Raw genomic sequence first — 26,088 nt, 5'->3', positions numbered from 1 at the left:
TATACCTTTACTGCAAGGCAGTATTTTAACATATCCAAGCATTCCACAGGCACAGGAAACTGAAATTCCATGACAGAATTATTTAGCAGATAAGTTGACTTTATAGAATATCTAGCTGATAGAATGGCTTTTACACAACACTGTGGCATGATATTCTATTCAAAAAAAAATAGATGCACTGCTACCCTACATATAAATAGCAATATTTACTCCAAATAAATACATGAAACAAATACAAAATGTACTGTGAGGCTTATGTATGATTATTTGTGAGTTCATCAAACCAATAATTCTTTAAAATGTTTGCAAAAGTACAAACTGTGGGTATCTTTCCCTCAGTATTTTACCTTTACTTGTTATTTTTCTTTAAAAGGGAATATCCTTCTTTGCTTCAAAATGAGTTTTGACTGTCCCAGTCATGTCTTTTTTCTTTTTTTTTTTTTTTAAAGATTTTATTTATTTATTTGACAGAGAGAGAGATTACAAGTTGGCAGAGAGGCAGACAGAAAGAGAGAGGGGGAAGCAAGCTCTCTGCTAAGCAGAGAGCCTGATGCTGGACTCGATCCCAGGACCCTGAGACCATGACCTGAGCTGAAGGCAGAGGCTTAAGCCACTGAGCCACCCAGATGCCCCCAGTCATGTCTTTTTATAATGAATTTTAGAAATTCATTAAAGTACAAGCATTCATTTTACTCCCCAATGAAGCTTCTTCGTCTATTAATTAATCAATTGATTCACTTTGAAAGAAGTTATTGAAAAGGATGTCTGGGGGGCTCAGTTGGTTAAGCGTCTGCCTTTAGCTCAGATCATGATCCCAGGGTCTCAGGATTGAGTCCCACATCGGGCTCTCTCCTCAGTGGCAAGTCTGCTTTTCTCTATGACCCTCCCTCCTCTCACGCTCTCTCACTCTGTCTCCCTAAAATAAATAAATAAAATCTTTTTTTTTTTTTAAGAAATTGTTGAAAAAAAATAGGAGCAGTATTGGGCACTATGCTTTTTTTTCACCATTATCCTCTTGGATACAATGCTTAGTTCTATAAGGAAGGTTTTAAAAAATATCTCATTTGTGTAGTGCTGTAAAAATTAACTTTGATGAAGTGATATATCAAATACATTTACTATTTAAACATGGTACTGAGATTATGATTCACAGTTTTGTTTCTATGTTATGATTAGCATCTATTCTCACCAGGGTTTGAGTTACTTGACCCAAATGTTCAAACACATTTATACTGGAGACAGATTTTCCTTTGGTTTCACAGAGACTGCTAGCAGTTCATCAGAATCTCTTTCTTCTTCTTCCTGAGCACATAACAGGAGTATATTTCCTATCTATCCTTACAGTTAGGTGTGGTCATACGATTCAGCTCTAACCAATGGAAGTTTGGCTCTTCTATACTCCCATGTGCTCCTCCTTAGTCTTTGCCCCCCTACCAGATGGATGGCGACAATGACAAAGTAAAACCATAAATGGAACAATCCCTTTGTCTGAAAGGAATCCCAAAAATCTTTATCCCTGGTTGACTATGACCCAAACACCCAGGCAGGACTGTTAACTGAGCAAGAAATGAAGTGATAATGTATTTCTGCATCTATTTGTTTTAGTAATTAGCCATCCTAACTAACATACTTGGTTTAAAGCAATGTATGGTAAGATTAGGAAGAAAAAAAAAAAAAGGATGAGACTAATAGAAGTAATATAGTTAAATGAAACTCCATTTATGGCCTGCACTGCAAATCCTGGTAGCAACTGGGATAGTTTGCCGGTGTTGGAATGGAGGAAGCAGGAGGGCAAACTTGAGCAAGGAACATTTCCTGCTCTTCCACAATCACCTCCTTCATGCCCCTCTACTCTCTTGTGTGAATGGAGCCAAGAGGGTCCAACCTTTCCCTTGGTCCTCTTGTAGCATCTGTCTTCCAGCCAATGTGGAGACAGAATTTGCAACCACTTACAGATAATCTTAGGACAGTCTCGTGTTTGCCAAGGACAGAGTGGAAACTCTGTTTTTCCTGAAGATGGTAGAAGATAGAAGCGTTGACACAACCTCTACTTTGGTCTCCCAGTCTTTTCATCCTCCCTCACTTGGCTTCATCTTTCCTTAGAGGGGTAGCTGGCCCCCATTTTTGTTAATATTAGTCTGTTTGTCTTTTAACATAGCTTTTCTTGTTTCCTCCAAAGCTTTGTTTCCTAAACTGTCTCCTTGGGGACTCATGGTGTTCGCTTTCTCCGCTCTTTTCTTTCTGACTATAAACCTACTGTTGTTAGTGATCACACACAAAAGAAATGACAGTAAAACCACCACTACCACCTTAAAATCCATTTGTAAATCTGCTACCTAGGGCTACAGCCTGTATTTTTTCCCCCTCCTTTATCTCCCATTTATTGGCCATATCCTCTTTCAATCATTATTTAGTCATTATTTACTCATTATTGTTATTAACTATTAAAAGCAATTTATTAAAATATTATTTTGTTTCAAATCTGATTACATGGTCCTGGAAGCACAAATATGGCAAAGGACAACACTTTTGCCTTGGAGGACTTCTCAGAACTGGGGAGGAAGTCAGAGGTGGAAATAATTACACACCAAGATGATTTTTTCTGTAGGTCTCCCCCCCCCCAATTTTATTTATTAAAGAGAGAACATGAGAGAGAGCATGCACAGAGAGAGAAGAAGAGGGAGAAGCAGACTGCTGATCCTAGGACCCCTGAGATCATGTCCTGAGGTAAAGGCAGACACTTAACCGACTGAGTCACCCAGGCATCCCCTTTTCTGTAGTTTAGATACACTTAAAGGGCTATGGAAGCCCCTTCTTCCTCAAAGGCACACTTAATATCACTTTTTTGGCGGGGAGCTGGAGAAGGAATGACATGTGGATTGAAAACACATACCTTTTCTTCTTTAGACAAGGCGACAATAGGTATTTAGGCAAGAGTTACAGAAATAACAAAGACAAGAGCAATGTGAAAGAAACATGGCTTACCAAGAGAAATAAGTAAGTTAAAGAAGAAACGAGTTTCCTGCCATGGTTAGAATGGACAGGCAACTGAGTAGGACAGAGGGATTGGAGATTGTCCAAAAATGGCTGCTTGGAGCCCAGTTCTGAAGGGTCTTTACTGAGTTGGCTACTTTATATTATAGGAAAATTTTAAGTAGGAAAAATAAATGATCTGATGTATATGAAAAAACGGTCATGTGGAGAGGCGGGTTGTAAAAGTATCAGGAAAAGGGCAACTCATCAAAGGGCACTGAACAGTTCAGGAAAGGTACTGGAGGCCAGGCGGAGGGAACAAGGGTGTCCAGCCCTTGGATTATGAGGTACTTCAGTAACCACAACATTTTCCTTCATCTGCTTAAGCAGAAAAGTAGATTTCCATTGGCTTCAGCTCCTTTTCCAAATTGATGGAGACAAGGTTACTGCCAGTGGTCAAGAATGTTCTGTAGGTGAATATCCAACAAGATTTGACTCTTAAGACCTTCCACAGGAAGCCTCTTTCTTTAAGTGACTTACACTCATGGGCAACAGAATAACTAAATGCATACTGACCATTCTTTCAGAGTCCAAGCATTAGAAAGAGTGCCATCAGCACCCAATTGTTGTCTTTTCCTATCTCCATTTGGCCAAACTGTTAAAAGGCAAGGCTTAATAACAGCACCATCCTGACAAGAACTACAGCCTTCTGTGGCAGGTGGTGCCCACCTCTGCCTACGGAATTGCAGCCCAAACAGTCTGCTCGGAATTGCCGAGGAATCAGTAGAATGTGCTTATGACTCAGCCCGTTAAGTAGGAGGACTGTTATTGTTATTTTAACTCCTGCCAGAGTATGTGGGCAATTCTCCCTTTCTCTGTCTCTGGTTAACCATGAAATGCCCTTCTTGAAAACCTCACCCCTGGAATAGGTTCTTGTTCAGTAAGAGCCAGAACAATTTGGGGTCTGGGCATAACCGCCAGCTGATAGTACAGATGAGCAGAGGCTTTCATTAAGGAAACATCGGATATCCTAATTTACCAATACAGTTTATTTTTGGAATGCTTAATCTGCCTTTAAAATTATTCACACAGAGGGCCACAGGCCAGAGCCCAGTGCTGATGAGATAGTAATCAGCATAAGCCAAGATACTTATTTTCAGAGACAATGGTGAAAATACCAAGTTTTCCTTCTCTTTTTCCTACTGTTGAGGTTATTGTGGTCTGACGGTTTGTCTTTCTCTTGCCAAGTGTTCTCAACAATGTAAACACTCGTCAAGTGCTGCTCCTAAGGAGCATCGTGAAAATAAAAGAAAAAAAAAGTCAGCCTACTTTACAGAAAATTGTGTTAAAATTCACCCATCAATGAGTGAAAAGATAAACATCTATTCTGAAGATAAAGCAAAATCTAAGTAATATCAGGTTGTAGCAAGTTTTTTTTTTTTTTAAGGTTTTATTTATTTATTTATTTATTTATTGTGAAAGGAGGGAGGGGCATAGAAAAAGAAAGAGAATCGTCCAGCAGGCTCCCCGGGGAACACGGGGCCTAAGGAGGGGCTAGATCTCACAACCCCGAGATCAGGACTTGACCTGAAATCAAGAGTAGGGCACGTAACCGACAGAGCAACCCAGGTTACCCACGTTGCAGCAAGTCTTGATATTGTTCTTTAGATAGAGGATGGCTGGTAATTATAAAATAAGTATTTTCTGCTCCTGAGATGGATTTCTCATTTCTACCCAGCTGATTTGTGCTTAATTTGTCTCTGTGGTTTTGATACTATAAATTAAGATTCAAGATTACATATCAGTAGAATAAAGTTTTATTTTTTTTTAAAGGTTTTATTTATTTATTTGACACACACAGAGAGAGAGTAGGCACAAGTAGGCAGGCAGAGAGAGGGGGAAGCAGGCTCCCTGCTGAGCAGAGAGCCCAATGCCGGGCTTGATCCCAGGACTCTGAGATCATGACCTGAGCCGAAGGCAGAGGCTTAACCCACTGAGCCACCAAGTGCCCCAGAATAAAGTTTTATCATAATGCTATAAAATCATGTGTCAAAATTGTGCATGAAAGTTCCTCAGCATTCCAGAAGCAACTGACTCTATTAAGACAAACTGAAAGAATCCTTAAAAATGCAACAACCATCGCTGATGTTCACTGAAGACATTGTGTCTATTCCACAGTAACCTTTGCATACCTAGTCAGTCCTTTAGCAAGTGAGGGTCCACCAAGATGGAGACCTGTTCTAGACACAGCTGAGAATGTCACACAGTCTCAGTCCTCAGTTGAGGGGAAGGATGTTGAGATGACATTGGGGAAGGACAAGAAGTCAGCTTATATTGCACCTTGTTGGCCATAGTAGGAGGGTGGGTTTTATACTGAATATTATGGGCAGCCCTGGGTGGATTCTGAGCAAAAGAATTATATCAATTGATTAAGATTTATAAAAGACCGCATTCTGTGACCAACAGACCATAGCAGAGCAAGCTTGGGCGTAGGAGGCTATTGCAGTGGTCGAGATGAAAGTGGTCTTACAAATAGAGATAATGAGAAACGATCACATTCTGGACAGGAACCAGCTTGGTACCATTATTATCTGCTATGAGGCTCAAGGGGATAAAAAAAAAATATACCTCTAGTAGGTAGTAGAGGCTGCAAATCAACCAATTGTCAGGGTTGTTCATCTCACTGTTATGTTTACATGGAACTTTTGTGTCAAAGAGATATTATTACATGAAGTAGTAAGACTCTTAAACTTCAGATACATATACCAAGCTCTACATTTAGAATTACATGTATTAGGTTTGAAATATTCAATTATAAATTTATAGAATAATTAGCAATAACAGCAAATGATTACAAAGATTATGTTATTTACAAAGAATTTTTACTCTTCTTATCCCATTCAATTTAATCTAATTGGCATGGTTCGGGGACCAGACAGGTAATTATTTGGTAAACAATGTTAAATTGTCTAGCATAGCAAAAATTAAATAGTCACTTTCGTGATATTACTGAAGGAGTCTTTGCCATTTCTAAATAGCCTGTTTTCCCTCTCTGGATAGATATTATGTCTTGCCTGCCTGCTCGCCCTTTCTTTCTTTCTTTCTCTCTCTCTCTCTCTCTTTCAATTTACTTGAGAGAGAGAAAGAACAAGCATGAGTAGGGGTGGGGGGAGGGGGCAGAGGGAGAGGGAGAAGCAGTCTCCCCACTGTGCAGGGATTCCCAATGCAGGTCCAATCCTAGGACCCGGAGATCATGACCTGAGCCGAAGGCAGGCACCCCTTCTTTTAAAGATTTCTTTATTTTTTATTTGAGAGAGAAGAGAGAGGACGAGGAGGGGGAAGGGGCAGAGAGAGAGGGAATCTCAAGCGGACTACCCGCTGATCCTGGAGCCCAAAGCAGGACTTGATCTCATAACAATAAGCTCATGACCTGAGCTGAAATCAAGAGTCAGGCGCTTAACTGACTGAGCCACCTAGGTGCCTCTCATCCTTGCTTTTCTAAAATCATTCCCTTCAAGTCACATAAAAGGATCCCAGTAAATATTAGTGGAATAAATGAAATTGCTATTTCTGTGTCAAATAGGTTAGGTAGTTTTTCTTAATTCTCTTTCTCTAGCAAGTATAGTTTTGGAATCCAAGAGAAATGAGTTTGAATCTAGCTCTGCAATCACTATATGATCTTGATTAAGCTGCTTGATGTATATGGGCCTTGATTTCCCCATCTGCAAATTTGCTGCACTTCTGGCCTGGGAGGCTTACACAGTCTTGCATTTACTCAGATATACCCACCAAAGGCTAGTTTATCTCTACTTTCTTCACCAACTGAGCCAGAGTAATCGTCTACTCCCTTAAGAAAATAAGTTATGAAAGATTCTCTATCTATAGATCTTACTAATGCATATTGATATTTCATAATTTTACCTTAAACAAATGCTAGAATTAACTATACTATTAGAGAAAATTAGGGAAAATCGTTTTTCTTTAAGTTTCCCTCATGATTTTTGAAGGAAATATGAGCAATTAACATGGACCAAATGAGAGTGTTTTTAAGTACCTTTTAAATTTCAAAGGCAGTATTCACACTGCATTTGGGAATAGTCAGTATTTCATCCATGGGTAAATAAAACAGATTTCAATTATTGTATTATGGCAAAAACAGTTTAAAAAAACCAGGAATCCAATTAGTTAGCAAGATCCTTATAGCCACTAAAAGATACATTTTCTAATAGGAAAAAAAACTAAAACATAAACAGAATTGGCATAGTAGCACATATTAAGAACTTCGGATTTCTTATACACAAATGACAAAGATGCATTGAAAGCCACGGTTAAACCACTTTGGCATTAAATCTTCAAAATGCTAAAAGTTATTTGGAAGCAGCAATTAATAATACCAAGTACCAAATGACTGAAACGTTAGAATGAATAAACTTTATGACAAAATGAGTCAACCAGATCTTCCTGTATCAATATGGCTGAATCTCTCAATATAATGTTGGGTGAAGGCAAAAGAAAGTCTCAGTATGGTACTGGTTAGGTAAACTTTCAAAATGTAAATTACTATATGGCCTATTGTTTCACATACACCATTAAAATATTAGAACACACATAGGAAGGTTATATCATCTTCAGGATTGTAAAACCTTCCAGAAAGAAACGAAAAGAAGCAAGAGAACTTTCGCTTTCTCGAGGATGACTTATTTCATCAGAAAAGATCTGTACAAAGTTTAATATTAGCATTTGTTTAATCTATCTGGCTGATGTTTTTATATTTTCTATATTTTTCTTTGAAAAGTTTGTGAAGTTTCTAACTTAAAAATAAGGTGATAAAGAAATAATGAAGACAGTAAAGCAGATATTGCTGTGGCCAGTTTAAGATCGCATGTTCAGTTCTTCTAGTAGAAAGAATTAAATTAAAATACATTCTTCATTTCGTAGAATAAAAAGTCATTCATTTATATTCTTTCTGTCCCATTATTCTGCTTTAACATAGGAATTTTGAGTGTAAAGAAGGATGTAAAATAAAAGAAAAAGTTCTGTTTGTAAACTGTGCTAACGTATATATAGTCTTTTATTTATTCATGGAACAATTGTAAAGTAACGAGTACAAACACAAAATAAATGCTGCCTGCTATGACTCTTGGTAAATGCATTATTTATTTATTTATTTATTTACTTCTTCCAGAAATTTGGATAGAACCAATTAAGGACATAGGGGAATCTGACGGCTAGGCATTTCTACGACAACATGAAGTTATTCTCAAAGTAATTAATAGCTGGGGCTGGTATTCTCCCAGTGCCTGCCGCCCTCAGACCTATGTATAAAACCCTGGGTACATCTACTTGCCTCTTCTCTCTCTGCCTCAAATCCCTAATCTGTATAATGGGGATGATCCCTGTATCTACTCCCAGAGTTCTTGTAAGGAATACAGGGGTTACTTATGTAAAGTAAGTCATGCAAGTCACATCTGGCACATAGTAAGTAAGTGCTGAGAAAATACTGCTGGTGTTTTTACCCACAGCAGGAGAAACAGGCTGAGCTCAGTTCTCATTTCATAGTTTTCAGTTCTCATTAAAAGAATGAGAAAGATCTTTTCACTCTTTCACTATTATATCATTCAAAATATTATAAAGTGTTACTTAATAATCCTAAATCTATTAGCTGTAGAATTCACATATATTTCTCCCTTATCAAACCTGATATTCATTTCATGAAGATTTTTAAAAAATGTGGTCAAAAGAGAGTTGTTTTTCACAAGTATGGATAACTCAGAGAAGATAGGGTTTTTCTTACCTACTCAAGGAAGCAGTAAAATGGTAAAATTTGTTATGTTGTATTCTTAAAGGGTTAATAATATGTTCTGGCTTCTTTCTGCAAAAAAAAAAAAAAAGAGAGAGAATTTAGGACATTAATCATTTAATCTGTGATCCATATAAATCTGTTACATCATGTAGATCAATACCAAATTCAACTTGCGGCTGTCTCTTTTTCTACTGGGTAATTATGAGGCCATGAGATGAATTTTGTGATTGTTCTCTATAGTCAAACACTGAGCATTTATAACCAGCTAAGGGCTCTTTCAGGTGTTTGGATTTGAGAAATGAAAATGCTAATAGCTGCATAATTTTTCTCACTTTTTAGCTTCGCTCTAGTGAAGCTTCACAAGTATTATATCCAAGGAAAAATAAAATTTTAGATTGTTTAAACTGGTTTCAGCTAATAAATAGAAGGCAATTGTATTCTCTCACAGTAGAATGTATTCATCCTGGTAAATTGTTAATTATATCTCTAAAGGACTGGGCCTCTAGCCCAGTCACATTGATTTCCTCCAGCACAGGATCGAAAGGAGTTTTTAAACAACTAATTAAATTTTCCCTACAGCATACTACACTTACTTTGACATTCGGAATCCTAAAAGTCATTCTGGATTAGTAGTTCTGCTTACAAATTTCACTAGAACAATACAGGGTACTTCTTACTGAAGTGGTTTCTGGAAATAAGCCCACTTATGGAAGGCACTAGGTTTGCTTTATATCTCTTCAGCCATTCAGGTTTCATCATCGTCAACACATAAGTGATTTGTCCTTACAAGCAAGGGCAGAGCTGAGGCCCAATTTGAAATCTTGCTCTCTTACAACAGGTATCTAAATCTATGCATCTCTATGAGTTAGCACCAGGGCTGTGTGATTTCACACCTGGGAGAGTGGATGGACTATCATATATCCTCAAGGAAGAGGTTCCTCTCCAAGCAAAGGGCCTCAAGACTCAAATTTGATAACTACTACTTCTTCTTCAAGACCCAACAGGAAATGTAAATGTGGAATGACAAGAAGCAAGCAGTTGGTTCATTTCTTCTCCATCACCCTTCAAAGAAAAATGTGTATAGGGATATGACAGACAGGGTTTGATTCGAGCGTGACAGACATTGACTGAGCCAGGTCCTTTATTAAGTGCTTTTACATGTAATAGTTCACTTAATCTGTGAACATTCACACAGAATATGTAGCAGCAAACAAATCTTTTTTTTTTTTTTTAAAGATTTTATTTGTTTGACAGAGAGAGAGATCACAAGTAGGCAGAGAGGCAGGCAGAGAGAGAGAGAGAGAGAGAGGGAAGCAGGCTCCCCGCTGAGCAGAGAGCCCGATGTGGGGCTCACTCCCAGGACCCCGAGATCATGACCTGAGCCGAAGGCAGAGGCTTTAACCCACTGAGCCACCCAGGCGCCCAGCAAACAAATCTTTTAATGCATATTAAAGTTAGAAAGGCTTAACATTAAAAAAATAAAGAAGAACAGAAAATTCGCAGGCAGGAAGAAACACAATAGAATTCTCCAATCCCTCATAAAATTTGATAGTTATTTTAGGAAAAAAAAGTTTGCACTGCCCACACATCTGATCTGAACACAGCTTTTTTTTTTTTCTTTTTTTTCCACTTTAGTTAGGCTCAGTGGTTCTCAAATTTGGGATATATATAACATTATTATAGAGTCCTACACAATAACTTTAGACTACTGAAAGCATTTTTAAGAGTAGCTTTGATTAAAAGCATATTAAACATTGTAGGTTGATTTTAGAGCAAAAATAGAATGGTAGAGCAGCTGTGCACCTTGTTCAAATTGAAAGCCTTGGGTATTTAATCACTGAATGCTAAACAGAATATCAAACTTTGTTTCTTCTTTAAATTCCCTATTTTCCTTAAATTCCTTAAAAAGCATGTTTTACACTTCATGATTTTGAAATACATGTCCATGTATGTATCTAAGTGTGCAAATACACATTATACATGTATGCATGCATTCATATTTAAAAAACAAACAAACAAACAAGAAAGAATTGCATAGAACAAGTGTCAGCAAACTGTGGTCCATAGACCAGATCAGGCCTGCTGCCTATTTTTCTCAATATGGTGTTGTTGGCACATGGCCACGTTCATTCATTTCTTTGTTGTCCTTGCTTGCTTCCGTGTTTCAATGTCACAGTCGAGGAGCTGCGACAGACACTGTATGGCCTTTCATGTATTTATATATGACTCAAATGTTTACTATTTGGCCCTTTACAAAAAAAAAATTTGTTCACACCTGTTATCAAAGAACACGTTCATCTGAGTAGTAATAAAAGCAATATTAAAAAACTAATATCCTGTCTTTTATAGTCTTTCCAAATATTAACTCAATAGTTAAATGTCAGTGAAAGTGAAATTCCAGCCCTGAACACTTAAAAGCTAATTTCATTCTAACAGAATTGGGAAATTATTGGCCAAAGAATGAGATGATTATGAGAAAACGGCGTAAAAAACTGAGTCATAAAAATTTTAGTCATCAAAATAATGCCCCACTTACCCATCATCTTGACTTTTGTTTTTTTTTTGTTTGTTTGTTTGTTATAAAATTAAAATGGCTATGCTTTTTTCTAGACTTTATTTTATGAGAAAGAGATAAATGCCACCTGGGATTTATTTTTTTAAAAGCAACGTAGGGCCTATTCCATGAGGCACATAAAATTGGATAGTCATTTTATTTTATTTTATTTTTAAGATTTTATTTATTTATTTGACAGACAGAGATCACAAGTAGTCAGAGAAAGAGAGGGGGAAGCAGGCTCCCCGCTGAGCAGAGAGCCCGATGCGGGGCTCGATCCCAGGACCCTGAGGTCATGACCTGAGCCGAAGGCAGAGGCTTTAACCCACTCAGCCACCCAGGTGCCCCTGGATAGTCATTTTAAATGAACACACTGCAGTTAGAAACGATCATTTTCATTCTAGATCAAAAAGATTAAATTACCTTAACACAGATTTTGTTATGAATATTATTTGACACAGTCTTAGTATATGATACCTTATATAGCGTGGCTGCGACATCCCTACGCTGGTATTTGCTAACGTGATGCAGCATTTATTATGCACCAGTGTTTCAAATCTTCACACACGTTCACTCACTTATTCCTCACCATCACCCTATGAGACAGGTGACTATTAAAATCCCCACTTAAAGAAAGCTGAGGCCAACAGACTTTAAGTGCCCTATCCAACATCACATAGCTAGAAAGTGGATAATCCTCTCAACCATATACCAACTCTTTTTTTTTTTAAAGATTTAATTAATTAATTTGAGAGAGAGAGAGAGAGCAAGTTCAAGCACCTGTGCTCAAGAGCAGGGCGGGTGGGGTTTGGAGGGACAGTGGGGGTGGGACAGGGACAAACAAACTCTAACCAGAACCTATAGCCCAACATAGGACTTAATCTCACAACCCCGAGGTCATGACCTGAGCAGAAATCAAGAGTAAGACGCTTAACCAACTTAACCTCTCAGACACCACTATACCAACTTTTTATAGACTCTGAGAATGGTGTTAGGTCTTCAATTCTGGCTAAAGACAATTTCAAAGAGAAAGGCGTTGGGACTCAGTGAGAAGTGATATTTCACTAGTGGCAACTTTCAGTTCACTAGAAATACCTACTAAGTCCCTATTTTATTCAGTATATTCAGCTTTTTGACCAATTGGAGGATGTCCTCAACTACAGTTCCGTCTCTGTTCTCTGCTCCATTATTCCCACCAGGTTTGCTTATGCCACATTCCAGAACCTCTTAGAGTTGGGTGTGAAATGTTGAGAATCATGGCTGGCAACACTTGACAAAGGTAATGTGGTTAACAACTATATTTAAGGGCTAGCCTACTCATAATAGAGAAGAGGGTATATGCTGGCATCACAAAATAAGTTGAGTACATCATTTAATGAGGAGCCCAAGACAGACCCTTGTTTGGCTATCGACAAAATTAGCTTTTATCAGCTGATGACTCAGATAAATAGACACAGTGCACTCAGTCTGCATATAATATGTGTCCAACAGTTGGGGTATTTATGTGCAAGTTACATGACCCCCCCTACACTGAGGTTAAGAATGATAAGTTCATGTAGACTTAGAATCTCAGGAAGAAAATATTGGCAAGGTATGGTTTTCTCAAGTGATGTAAGAACCCGTGTTAAATTAAGCAACAAAATCGAGATAAAATCTTCCCTGGATTGTTAGACCAGGATATACTACTCATTAACCTTTGAAACATATTCTAGTGTAAGTATCATTTGGTTATTTTTCCTCTTTTCATAGACTTTGTCTGACAAGTTAAACATTGAGATGCTTGAAGTTGCTGGGATTCTGAAAAGCATTTCTGAATCCTAACCTTGACCTCACTGGCTATCATTAGCCTACTCAGCTCTCAAATAAACAACAGTGACATTGTTCTCCACCTCCTCTACCAGTCTGCTCTATGTGATTTTGAACAGTTTGTTTAATCCAGTGCACTTGTGCAGGATAACAAGATTCCAACTACTGGGGACATTCAGAATTGCCGGTACTGTTGGGAAAAGATCCACTATCCAAGTAGTCTTTAAACAGGAGAGCCGCTGCCAACATAAAATCTTTTAGTCTAACAGGAACCAAACCACTTCTATTCCCTAATACATTTAGAAGCAGTTCATTATTACTACTTATTAGTAAGTGGCCAAAAGTTACAGTGAACCAAAGTCACTGACACTTATTCAGAGAAAGATCTTCCTTTCTTGGGGCTTTTGCCAAATTCCTTTTTGGAGAACATTATGTTTCTTGCAAAGGAAACATACTTCAAAATAATATGAATTAAGGAGTTAACAAGAGCGCGAGTCAAAAGATATTATTTCCAGTTGACCAGAGAATCTAGGTAAGATAGACAGTAAGAATTTTCCCCTTTGATTCCCAAACCTGATACTCCAAGCTATTGCTGAGGACTAGCGGACTGGGTTAAGATAGCTTAGTAGAAATTAGCTGGTCTTGTCCAAAGCACCTCAATCTGATTCAAGGCCATAAAAATAGGATACAAACGGGTGAAGGATAAAGGACTGAATTAGTCAGAAAAGTCAAGCTTAAATCTCAGAGACTTTGCACAATAGAGGTTTCTATCCTCCTCATACAAATCCTGATGTGAGTGGAATAATGCTCCAGGCTTGCTCTCTCCCATGATCTGAGTACATTCCTTTTGTGGCTCAACTCATGGCCTCCAAAGATTACGGTAGCAGGGAGGAAGGCATGAGCAGGCTGCACACCAGGTTTTAAGTGCTCTAACACAGAAGTGACACACATTACCTCCTCTCACCACTCACTGGACTGAACTAACTTGGCTCTGCCTCAATAAGAGGTTGAGAAAAACGGAGGATAAGTGGAGCTCTAGTGGGGCCCCTGGCTGGCTCAGTTAGTAGAGCATGGATCTCTTGATCTTGGGGCTGTGAGTTTGAGACCCACTGGGCACAGACATTACTTTGAAAGAAGCATGATGAAATGTCCAGTAGCTCCGGGTCAAGTTTCGGTTCCTTCTTGGTTGAAAAGGGTTGAAAAGAAATGCTCAGTGATATCAGTGAAAAACTTATTTGCTAAATTGTTAACATATGCTGACTCCAAGGGAATATAAATAAATATTTTATTTTATAAATAAAATACAAGAGGCTCTGCAGTATAGAGAACCTTGGGCAGCGACAGGACACATGCGTCCGTGTTTTCACTTATTTCCATCTTACACTTCTGCTTTCTGCTCAGGATCAGAATATATCTGAAGAACTAACACTTCTTTGCTTGACAGAAAGCCACCTGTTCATTTGTTTCTAATTTTCATACAAACACTAAACATTTTTAAAATGGTAGAATAAGCCAGTGCAGATCTGCAGGTTCATGTGGTACAAGGAAAAAGAACTAGGGAAGGGCACTAAGGAAACAACAGGTGGCCACAAAACTGACCTGGCTAGGAGGCCTCCTCGTGATGTCACTGTCATGTTCAAGTGTTCAAACGTCTTCTGCCAACATGAAAAAAACAAAACAAAACAAAAAATCCCCCCAAATTTTCAGGTCTGGACTCTAGGGCTTCTACACTGTGACTATGTGCAACTAGTTCAACTTTATCCCCAACTTCCTACCACCGTGAAGCCTCCAATTCCTTTGTAGACCTGTGAATTGCCCTTTTCCTTCCAGTTTCATATTGTCCTTCTCTCCTTCCACAAAGTACTCTTCTTTCTCTTTTTCTTCTTTTCCTCTCTCCCACGCCCCCTCCCTCCCCTCCCAACTCTAGGTTTGTCAGCTCTACCTTGAACCGGAGCATCCTTCTCTAGAAGTCTCCTCAACCACTTGCAGGTGTTTGGCTGCTGTTTTTACTACCTATTTGGCCTTCATATGAATGACCTTGTGTTGCTAACAAACTTTACTGTAATGGAAACAAATCCCTACTCCCATCCTTTTTCTGCTTTATTTCAACCCTAGAAGCCATTGATTTCTATCAAATATATTAGTTCCATCAAATATATGAGTTCCTTTTTTTCATAGTATTCTGAATTCAAAAGGAATACAAAGGAAGAACAAAAAATATTAAACCATATAAGAGTATACACTACACTTCAAACTAGGTTACCATATCATCTCATCAAATCAGACTCATCAAATATCATCAAATTGTCTCAAGAGGTATTAGCAATTTGCACTCCTATGGCTGTCTATTTCCCTATGCCATCGGCAGCACTGTATTTAATGTCTGCTCACTCCATCCCACTCCAAGGAATCTGTAAGCCCTAGAAGGGCAGGGGCCATTTTCTTTTATATTTGCTATCACTTTCCTTGTCTGGCAAGTACTTGCTCAAGAACATCAGATGGATGAAAAATGGAGGTCTGTACTGAAAAAAAAATAGAAAAGTGTGTTGATCCTTTGATTTTGTGTATACGAACTCCTTTGTTCCAAACAATGAAATCTCCTTCTCTACCTGGCTTCCTGTTTTCCTGATTTGAAAGTAGATGAGTGAATAAATATAAGGATGACAACAGTTTATTTCCCTAAGCATTCTGACTAGAATTTAGTTAAGTTAGATGTTTTTTAAATTTTATTTATTTGACAGACAGAGATCATAAGTAGGCAGAGAGTCAGGCGGGGGTGGGGGGGTGGAGGGGGAAGTAGACTCCCTGCTGAGCAGAGAGCCCTATGTGGGGCTCGACCCCATGATTGGACCCAAGGGCAGAGGTTTTAACATACTGAGCCACCCAGGCACCCCAGTTAAGCTAGATTTTTAAAATAAAAAAAAAAAAAAATAACACGAACTGTGGATATGGATACTATGTTGGAACACTGGCCTATCTCCTACCAGCTGTGAAACACTGGGCATAACAGCTGTGAAACACTGGGCATAACTTCTAAGTTTTGGGATCCTTAGTTTTAGCATCAATACAATGGAAATTATTAATGAGATTTCCCTTATCGAGTTGCTGCAAGAATTAAAATCATTTGTAGAAAGTGCTTTGACAATGGTGGAAAACTGTGAGGTCTCAGTATCAGTCTTCAGGTGGTATTTCTCTCAGGAAGAGACAATATATTCATTTATCAATATGTGGTTTCTTAGCTTCAACTCTTCTCTTTAGTTTTGCTTAGCGGCCAAATGGCTTTTTTAAGTTCTTAGGACAGAGAGCGTCTTTGAGAAGGCTTGTGCCACAGAAAGAAAGCATCTCATTTACTAATAGCCCCATGGTCACCTGCTGGGAGCCATCTGTCAACCTGTAGGAGCACAGAGAGATTTCACCAGAGAAGGAGAAGAGGCATTTGCTTGAACCTGGGGGCCAGAGCACCGGGCTATTTCTGAGGTTATTGTGAGCATACAGATTCCAGCTGTGGTCTAAAAAAGTCAGAATTCAGCTGAGTGATGGTGTTCTTTGCCTGAGCTTCAGCGCTCTCTGAGAACTTGAAAAAGCATGCATTTAGGAAAGGGGTCTCCACCAGAGAGAGGAAAATCCATGCTGTGCTGGAGTTATCTGACAGGAAAGATGAAATTCTGGCAAATGTACTTATAGCCCAAATCCTAAGAGCTCTAGAAGCAGAGGGATTTCACCAACCCACTGAAGTCTTGGGGAAGCATTTACAATTAAGTGTGATCTCCAGCTGATTCAGGTCCTTCATCTTTTGCTGCATATTGTTCAAGAGGCAATGTGTGATAACTTAATTAGCATAGTGAGTACTAAGATGGCACCCATTCCTCCCTGTTCTCTAATGCTAATTTGAAATCACTTCTTTCCTCCCTAAGTTATTTTCTTAACAGTGGTGGCCAACATTTTATTACTAAGGAAATTTCCAGTAATGGCCCATTTTAAAAAGTGAAGATTTCTTAATTGAGTCAGAATATTACTTACTGGGTGAAAAAACACATCAAAATAACAGCTCCCCTCAACATATACCTGAATCCACTGTGTTAGCACTCCCAGGCGCTCTGGAAATTCTGTAATAATATTCATGCATGCATGATACAATAATTCTCCCACCAGTAATCTTAGAAATATTAAAACACACAAGGATATATCATTAAGATTTCACCAAACAAAAGGGGAGGGCTTTGCATAGAGATGCTGGTAACAAAAGGGTTTGCTTCACTATAAATAGGAGCCAAAGGAGGAGGCAAATCATCTGCTGGGAGCTCTTTAACATGTTTTTCCCCTCCTCTATTATTCTGTCAGTGGCCATGCAATTCCTCTCCTTTGTGCTCTTTTCAGAAGGGTGTTCTATTATTATGCTTTATTGAATTGGCTTCGATTTCAGTAAATAGACACCACTGAGATGAAGGGCAGTTGGAATGGAGGGAGGAGGCAGACAGAAATCAACACAGGAGGAGGGGCACAGAGAGACAGGGACTGTGAGCTATAGAGCCAGATTCCAGAGAACCCCAAGCACTGACTGCTCCTGCAAGGCTTTTATCGAAAGCTCCTAGTGGCCACTTAACGTCTACAATCAAGCCACATGGGTCTGATTTATATAAAAACATATGAAAATAAGATTAAAGTCTAAGCTTAAAAAAAAAAAAAAAACCAGCATGGGAACCAATGTGGTTGCAAATATTCCAGCTGCTCTAATTACTGTTGTTGCAAAGGAAATGTGAGGGCTGCTGCTGCCGCCTCGCTGGGGTTCTCCTGGGCTCTCCTGGGACTCCATCAGCCACTTTGGGTATTTGCAGGTGCCAAAGTTTGCTTCAGAGGTCGTGTTTCACCCTTTCACTGAGGATGGTTCTTAGAGCTCCTGAAGAGCCAAAGAGGAGTCAATAGTCTTTTAGAAAAGTTACTGAGAGTTTAAAATAGGTTATCTTTTAAAATTGTGGTTCCCACCAATTACATCAGAGAAGTCTTAGAGTGGTCTAACTCCACCTGCAGGACCCTGCCTGACTCCCACTGACCACCCCCACCTCTGCAGGATCTTCCGCACACTGGGAAGGCACCTTGGGAGTGTCTTCTGCCCCTGGCCACCTGCCTTACTTCACCTTACACAAAGGCTTCTACTTCAAGGGTTTCAGAAGTAGTTTCTCCGTGAAGGAATATGGGCCCCATGGCAAACAGGTTTTGTTTTGTTTCATTTAGTTATAATTTCACTTTTTCCATCTCACATCCATCCTATTTTTTAATGTCATACCAAACCGAAAGTCATTTAGCTAAAGAAAAGGGGGGGAAACAGTTTAAAAAGAGGCGGGAAGACATTTGTGACTTCCTCTCTGCCTCATGATTTGGGTAGCTCTATCTAGTTAGTGTGGACTGAATGCATTTTCTCTAAGCGCAGAATGTCAGATTCAACCTCCTCAGCAGCCCTCTCTGGTTCTTTGGACATCTGGTGACCACAGGGAAATTAAACCCTGGTTTAATAGAAGGTAATCTTATCAGTTCCTTCCAGAAAGTCATTGAAACCCATTATAGTAGAGCATAGACATGAAAGGGTGAGGACACATTAGATCCTGATATAACTTTAAAATAACACTGAAATCTGGAACTCGGATTTCCATTAAATTGTTCAGAAGAAAACACATGTAATACCACAGCTTGACCAAAAGATAAGGATCTTTATGTGTCAGAAGAACATTATAAACTTCCCTGTCCTTAAATAAGATTCCCTTTGAAATTTGTTCTAAGATGAAGATTTTGTGCGTTAAAGGGATCCATGTGATGTAGAAAACAAAGGCAGAAGAAAAAGATATTGAATTTCCTTACTACCTAAAGCCCATTGACAAGTCCTTGAAACAGGAAGAATGACATTCTTCTATGAGCTCAGCTGCCTTGATGTTAATACTTTGCTAAGGGCAAAAGGCAATCTTAGCCTGACCCCCAGGATCCTGAAAGTTTCCTTTGATATATAAAAGTTTCTCTGGAAACTTTCTTCATCTCTTCCCCCCAAAACACATGGTGACAATCATCCCTTAATTTTATGACCCACCGATATATATAAACCTCATAGCTCAGGTTTTATTAGACAGTAGTAAATGACCTTTTCCTAACAATAGCTAGCCCCCTCAAGGTCCTGGAAACCTTGCTTCCAAAATTCCTTAGAGACTTAACGCTATCCCTAACCCTCTCCCATCTTGAAAGAATATAATGGGCCACTCCTCCTGACCCCGGCGCAGCTCTTTCTGCTGGCAGGTCCTGTCCCTATGCTTTAATAAAACCACTTTTTTGCACCAAAGACATCTCAAGAATTCTTTCTTGGCCATTGGCTTCGAACCCTAACATTTTTCCTATATCACATGCACTATCATAAAAGACATCTACCATTCATTTCTCGCCATGTTCTTGCCTATCATACATATTATTAGGTGGTATCACCTACAACAGCCTCTGAAGTTTCAGTGTAAATAGAAAGGTCTATTTAATATTCTCTCAATCATCTAAGAAATTACTTGCTATAGCTGCTGACTGAATAGCAAAGTCAGTTTCCAGCAGGGACCACATGGAATAGCATTTATGCCATTATATGACAGGTGACCTGTCACAATGGATTCAGGGGCAGTTTCTGGTTTTCAGTTTCCCAGACACTTGGTTTTGAGTGTTATACAAACCAACAGCCATTTCTTTTAAAGAATTCAACAACTAAAATCCTTTTCCTCAAAAAGAAATAATCTGTGAAGATATTTAAAAAGAAATAATTATTACCATAAAAGTCAAATTAAATTTCTTAATCTAATGACTTCATAACTGAAGTGCAAATACATTTTTAAATGATAACTAAGTTGTTTTTAGTCACTCTCAAAATTATGAGAATTGATTATGTCATATTCATGATTTTGGCAACGAGGTTTGAACTCTTTTTAAGTAAATGCCTATAAAATAGACATGATTGTTGGTTTTTTAACATTGAATAATTTCATTATTAGTGCCTAACAAAGGTGTTGACTGAGATGAAGCATAATTCAGTCATATAGCACACACGTATCACAGAGCCAACTCTCACAAGCAAAAATCTTGTAAAAGCTCTTATTTTAGAGGCTCCTGGGTGGCTCAGTGAGTTAAGTCTCTGCCTTTGGCTCAGGTCATGATCTCAGGGTCCTGGGATCCAGTCCTGCATCTGGCTCCCTGCTCAGCTGGGTCTGCTTTTCCCTCAGCCCCTCTCCCCTCACGTGTGTGTGTGTGTGTGTGTGTGTGTGTGTGTGTGTGTGTCTGTGCGCATGCATGTGCACAGACACACACACACTTTTTCTCTCTTTTTCAAATAAATAAATTAAAAAAATCTTTTTAAAAAGCTCATATTTTACAGAAGCCCAACAAACTATCTTCCAGCTCCTTTATCCAGTTACACAGAACTTTTTTCCCTTCCTTTCTTGGTAGTGCTACCTATTAGTAGATTTTAGAGTCACCAAAAAATGTGATGGAATATTTGGATTTCCTTTGTATTTTCTGCTTATTAAATTGTAACAACTGGAAACAATTTCCTCATATTCACACTACTCCTGCCTGTAAAGTGCTACATCTGGAAGCTTCTTTTAGAAATGTGTCAGACAGTTGCGTTTAGCAAGAGAGGCTCATGTGTTAGACTTTGTTCATTATATATCTGCAGTTTAGTTGATGACGATGGATTTCAGGGGATGATGACCGGGGCTGTTAGACCCACACATGACTCCATTCACTTTCTTTTTTCTGGATACTTCTTGCAGTGGGTCACTGGTTTAATGGTTACAGCAAGGGGCTGCTTAACAGAGTGGAGAGAAAGGTTTTAAGAGCCAGCCAGACCTCTGTGTAGCAAGTTATTTAATTTCATCAGGCATAATTTCTTCAGCTCTAAATTGTAAATAGTAATATCTACTTTCACGTGGTTGGACATCACAATCACCTGAGATCCTGCTTAAAAATTCAGAGTCTGGGGTTCCATACCAGGGATTCCATTCCCAGACGTTTGGAGGGGCTGCAAGAGAAGCTACATCCCGCACAAGTATTCAATATGATCTCCAAAAGGGTGATCTGAAGATCCCAATTTGAGAAATAACTGCTATATAATATATAACTAATCTTATTAGCATAATTTTTTTTTTTACTGTAACTAGGTATCATTTTTTTTTAAAGGAGGATGTAGTTCTCAAGATACTAGCTTAGTAATAGCTGTTAGTTTAAATGTTGTTAGTTTCGTTATTTTTAATTATATAGGCTTAAACTTCTATTAGTGATATAAAGGAATCCCAAATATTTTTCCTGGTGATTTATGGGTTGTTTCTCTTCTCAAAAAAAAAAAAAATCTGGTTTTTAGCTTTTTGTGTGTGATAGACTCTTTATAAGATTTAATGAAAGCTTTGGATCTACGCCCATGTAGGCATGACCTTTATTTATACAAAAGCTTCCTATGTCCCATTCAAATACTGCCTGGGAGCCAAGAGACCTCAAGTTAAAAGCAATTGGCCTAAAGAATTAGATATTAGCCATTTGCAGTTTAGAGAACTATTTCTGTATCCTTGAGATCTTACACGTCTAAAACATGGTTATTGTGCAATGGAAAAAAATGTGACCTTTATATATCTATTTATTCTCAAGTAGCTTTGATTGCTTATTCTGTAGGAGGTTTGGAAAGAATAGCTCTTCACAAAATTGAATTGGAGAATTCTAATAAGGAGGCTGTTTATTCTGTTAAAATAACACAAGTTTCTACTTTGGATAACAAGGAATTCAATAAAAACAAACTTTAAATGCCACAGATTCTACCACAAGTTTTGGTAAAAGAGATACTTATTACCCAGCAAATTTTATCTTTTTAAATGCATTTCAACCCTGGGAGGAATGTAAGGCAATGCCCATTTCCTTTTTTGCTCACATTGTTCTGGGATGAAAATACTTCAATGGTCCAATGCTCTTAGGAAATGCTCTTCGGAAAAAAGACTAAAATCATTACTATGTCCTGGAATACTGTCACCAGGACTTACTTCTCTCTCTAGCCTCATTCTATACTATGCCCCCCTTATCTTTGTCTTCTGCTTTACTAGCCTTCTGGCATTCCCCCTTATATAGCATGCTCCTGTAGCTACAGGGCCTTTGCATGTGCTTTTGCTCTGCTTGAAATTCTCTTTTCCATCCTCTTTGTCTAGTTAAGTATTACTTATTCATAGATCATAGCTAAATTACCCTCCTTGACCAGATCAGTTCATGAATCTCTCCTTCATATTACAGTTATAATAGTTCTTATTATTGTTCTCATTTTGTACTTATTTATATAATTATTTGTTTTATGGTTATTCCCCCATTAGACTCTAAGTTTCCTAAGGACAAAGACCATAACTGTTTTTGCTACCCAGACCATAAGGACTTGATGCTCTATAGCTATTTATTAACCATATAGAAGAACACATTTAAAAAGTTTATATCATATTGTTATTTACCTAACATCTAAAAGAATCAGAAACCCAACAGCTTTCTAGCTAAATGTCCAGGAATACCTCTTTCGGCTTTAGTTTCACACGTACAAAAGGAGGGCATTTGAGTAAATAATCACTGGGTTTGTTTTCAGTTTTAAAAACCAGTGACTCAACAACCCAAATGTCCATCAACTAATGAATGGATTAAGAAATGTAGTGTATTCATTGGTGCCATATTATTTGGTCATAAAAAACAATGAAGTGCTGATTTTTGCTACAGCATGAATGAACCCTTGAAATATTATGCAGAGTAAAAGAAGCTTCTCTCAAAAGACCACATGTTGTATTACTTCATTTATATGAAAAGTCCAGAAGAAAAGGCAAATCAGAGACAGAAACTAGACTAACAACCTAGAGTCTAAATGAGGTGGAAATGGGGAGTGACTGCCAATAGGTATAGAGTGTCTTTTGGAGAATATGATGAAAATATACTAAAGTTAGGTAGTGGAGATGGTTGCATATCTCCAAATACACTAAAAATCACTGAATCGTATAATTTGGAAGGCTGAATTTTTGTATGTGAGGTAAGCTCAGTATAGCTGATACTAAAAAATATCAATGACTCAGTGGCTATATTAATTCGTGGTTTCAATATTAAAATCAAAATAATTCAGTAAACATTATCTGTTTTGAGAAGTTTAACTTTTCCAAGAGGTTTAAGTATTTCTGAGTATTTCTTTTTTAAAAAAAGATTATTTATTTATTTATTTATTTGAGAGAGACAGAGTGCGCAAGCGTGCACAAGCCCACTCACATGCCCACGAAGTGGGGGGAGGGCCAGAGGCAGAGGGAGAAGCAGACTCCTGGCTGAGCAGGGAGCCCAATTTGGGATTGGATCTCAGGACCCTGGGATCATGACCTGAGCTGAAGGCAGACAGCTCAGACAGACTGAGGCACCCAGGCACACTCATTCTGAGTATTTCTTCATTGGTTATTATACATTAAACACTAAGTAATACCTTGTCTTCTTAGACCCTGCTAAAAAAAAAAAAAAAAAAAAAAAAAATGAAAAAAACCCCCCCCCCCCAATTTCAAGGAGTTTATATCATTCTATCTGAGATGGTAATTAACTGTAACACAAAGCATAGGGTAAGAGTACAGATGAAAAGTACAAATCAGGGACTGTTCTGAATCAAATGAGAGATTATGTTGAATGTCAATTATTCAAGACAGCACAGTATTTCAGATGAACTTTATAGTTATATATGAGTTGGGCAAGCAAGGATGAGGAATAGAAGAAACTGAGACAACAGTAGAAACAAAAGAATAGAAGCAGGAGAAGATGTGGGCCATGAGAACTAACAGTGGTTGGAACACAAGGAATTTGGGGGAAATGGAAATTTAGGTTGGGGCATGACAGAGAGCTTGGAATCTTATTGGGAGAACATATATTTATTCTGCAGTAACAGGGGTTTCTTGGAGGTTTTAGGTAGTTTAGGTTTAATAAATCAGTGGAGTTTTAGGAAGATTAATCTCGAATTGAAATGGAGGAACTGATCAAATATATGTGGAACAAGGATCTTGGGATAGACCAATAGTCTTGTGATAGACCAACAGGAGGGCGGCAGGATGAGGAAAAGCTAGCAAAGACAATAATGAGAAAAAAGACAAGTCAGTATTGCAGACTCAGATGAAAAAGTGGTTTCAAGGAGAAATGGGTGGCCGCTAATATCTTTTATGCATGTGCACAGTATTTAATCTCTGACAATCTTTTCATAGTTTATAACTTATCTGAAGTCTCACAGTCAGTGGTGGGAGAGAGTCAAGACCAAAATCAGGTTTTCAGTTTTCTTTCCACAGCACTGTTGCTATAGCAAAGAGAGGTCATTCAGTCTAAAGGCTGGGAGGCAATCACTTGATTTTTTAAATAAGATGGCACAGGAGATCTCTCAAAAATGTTTTCGGTGACTAGAAGGGTGAAAGAAAAAAATCTAGCAAAATGCTATGAAGACAACAGGACAAATAAGAAAAGAGGCAGTAAGTGGGATGGACATGTTCAAGGAGTTTGGATAGCAAGGGGAATAAGGAGATAGGACCTAGATATACAAACAGGTTGAAGCAATAAGCTTTTAGCTTGGGACTTTCACAAGGAGGATTCTGGAGTCAAAGGAACCAGGCTGGTCAGGATCTAGTGATGGAGCACACTCACAGGGGTAAGGCAGCCACAGGATGTTATTACATTGAAGACCACTGAAAGGGGTGGCAGAATAATGTATTAGATTTCAAAATGTGTTTGGTAAGGACTGACCCTGGGATCAAATGTTATATACTCTCTTCACTAATTCATCTTAGTCGATAGAAGAGTTGTATTTAAGTATTATCTCTTAATTTAGTAAAAGGGAAAAAATTAAATACTCAGAACATCCCTCAACTTTTGAAAATGTTTTAATGATAAGTTGTAACCCATGTTTATACAGTCCCCAGCTCTTTTTGAAAGTAGAATACCTCCTACTTGGAAATGTACCTTAAATATGCCCAGTGTAATATAAGAAATATTGGTGACTGAATGGGCTTGCCATTAGTTTATATACTAACAGGCAGATGTGTTAGTTTTTCTGCTCATTAAAAGTAAAACAACTTAAAAATACATTTAAGGTTAATAAATATTTCTGCTGGGATTTAACAAGAACACAATAGCAAATGATATATTCAGTATCATTAATTAGTAATCATTAATTTAGTATCATTAATCAATTATATGATATCATATAATTAGTATCATTAATACTATAAGTTTAGTGAAGTCCTCTTAAAACACAAATATGAAATCTTTATCATGTGTCACTACAGTTAGCATTTAACATTCTGCTGTTTTTGTTTCTTTAAATGACAATTTAATTATGCAGTTAGTTCCCAAAAGGAAAGACAGCCTCATTGATAGATGCAAAAACAAATGACTCATAGACATGATCTCAACTATCAAATGTCATAATTACTTATTGCTTTCAAAATGAAATCATCAAAATAAAGGAAAGAATTTGTACAGACTTTTCAAAAGCTTCTCTACATGCCCAACTTAATCAGAGATAGATGCTAATTAACTGGCTTCTGATTAAATTGGGTCCACAAAGTGAATCTGCTAGAACTTTAACACCAATTTGCTTATTTCTTTTTTCTCATATTAATATCAAGAGGAACAACTTGTCCCTTTACTGAATCTGAAAACAAAACATGTGTAGTCATAACCAGCCACTCTGCGTGGGTATTTTTTACCCATGGACATACATTTAGAAACAGTCTTTAAGCAATTTTCTGAAAAAGCCAGAAATCAGAAAGACTGAAAAACTTATTGCTAATGGTCTTCCATGGTGGTGTCAAGTAAATGGGTGATTTCTTTAAGAAAAGCCTTGACATATGATTTTAAGTGAGCGAGACCATTTTACAAATCTGGAAAATTTCTTTTCTATTGGGTTGCCTCATCA

The 26,088-nt window shown here is 38.0% G+C and overlaps 1 protein-coding gene across 3 annotated transcripts in view; it reads right to left on the bottom strand.

Annotated features, from left to right (window-relative positions):
- LOC111142856 (microtubule associated protein 2) overlaps nt 1-26,088 on the bottom strand; it is a 285,884-nt gene that overhangs the window by 93,214 nt on the left and 166,582 nt on the right. For all 3 annotated transcript variants that reach the window (XM_022496216.1, XM_022496225.1, XM_022496234.1), the window contains exon 5: nt 8,768-8,845. The gene's annotated coding sequence lies outside the window, so the exon portion shown is untranslated. The remainder of the gene's footprint in view (nt 1-8,767; nt 8,846-26,088) is intronic.

Source organism: Enhydra lutris, unplaced genomic scaffold, assembly GCF_002288905.1.
Source record: "Enhydra lutris kenyoni isolate GAN:26980312 unplaced genomic scaffold, ASM228890v2 scaffoldscaffold1, whole genome shotgun sequence".
NCBI lineage: Eukaryota > Metazoa > Chordata > Mammalia > Carnivora > Mustelidae > Enhydra > Enhydra lutris.
Note: the sequence above shows the minus strand (reverse complement) of the source record. Positions and strands in the feature narration are given on the sequence as shown.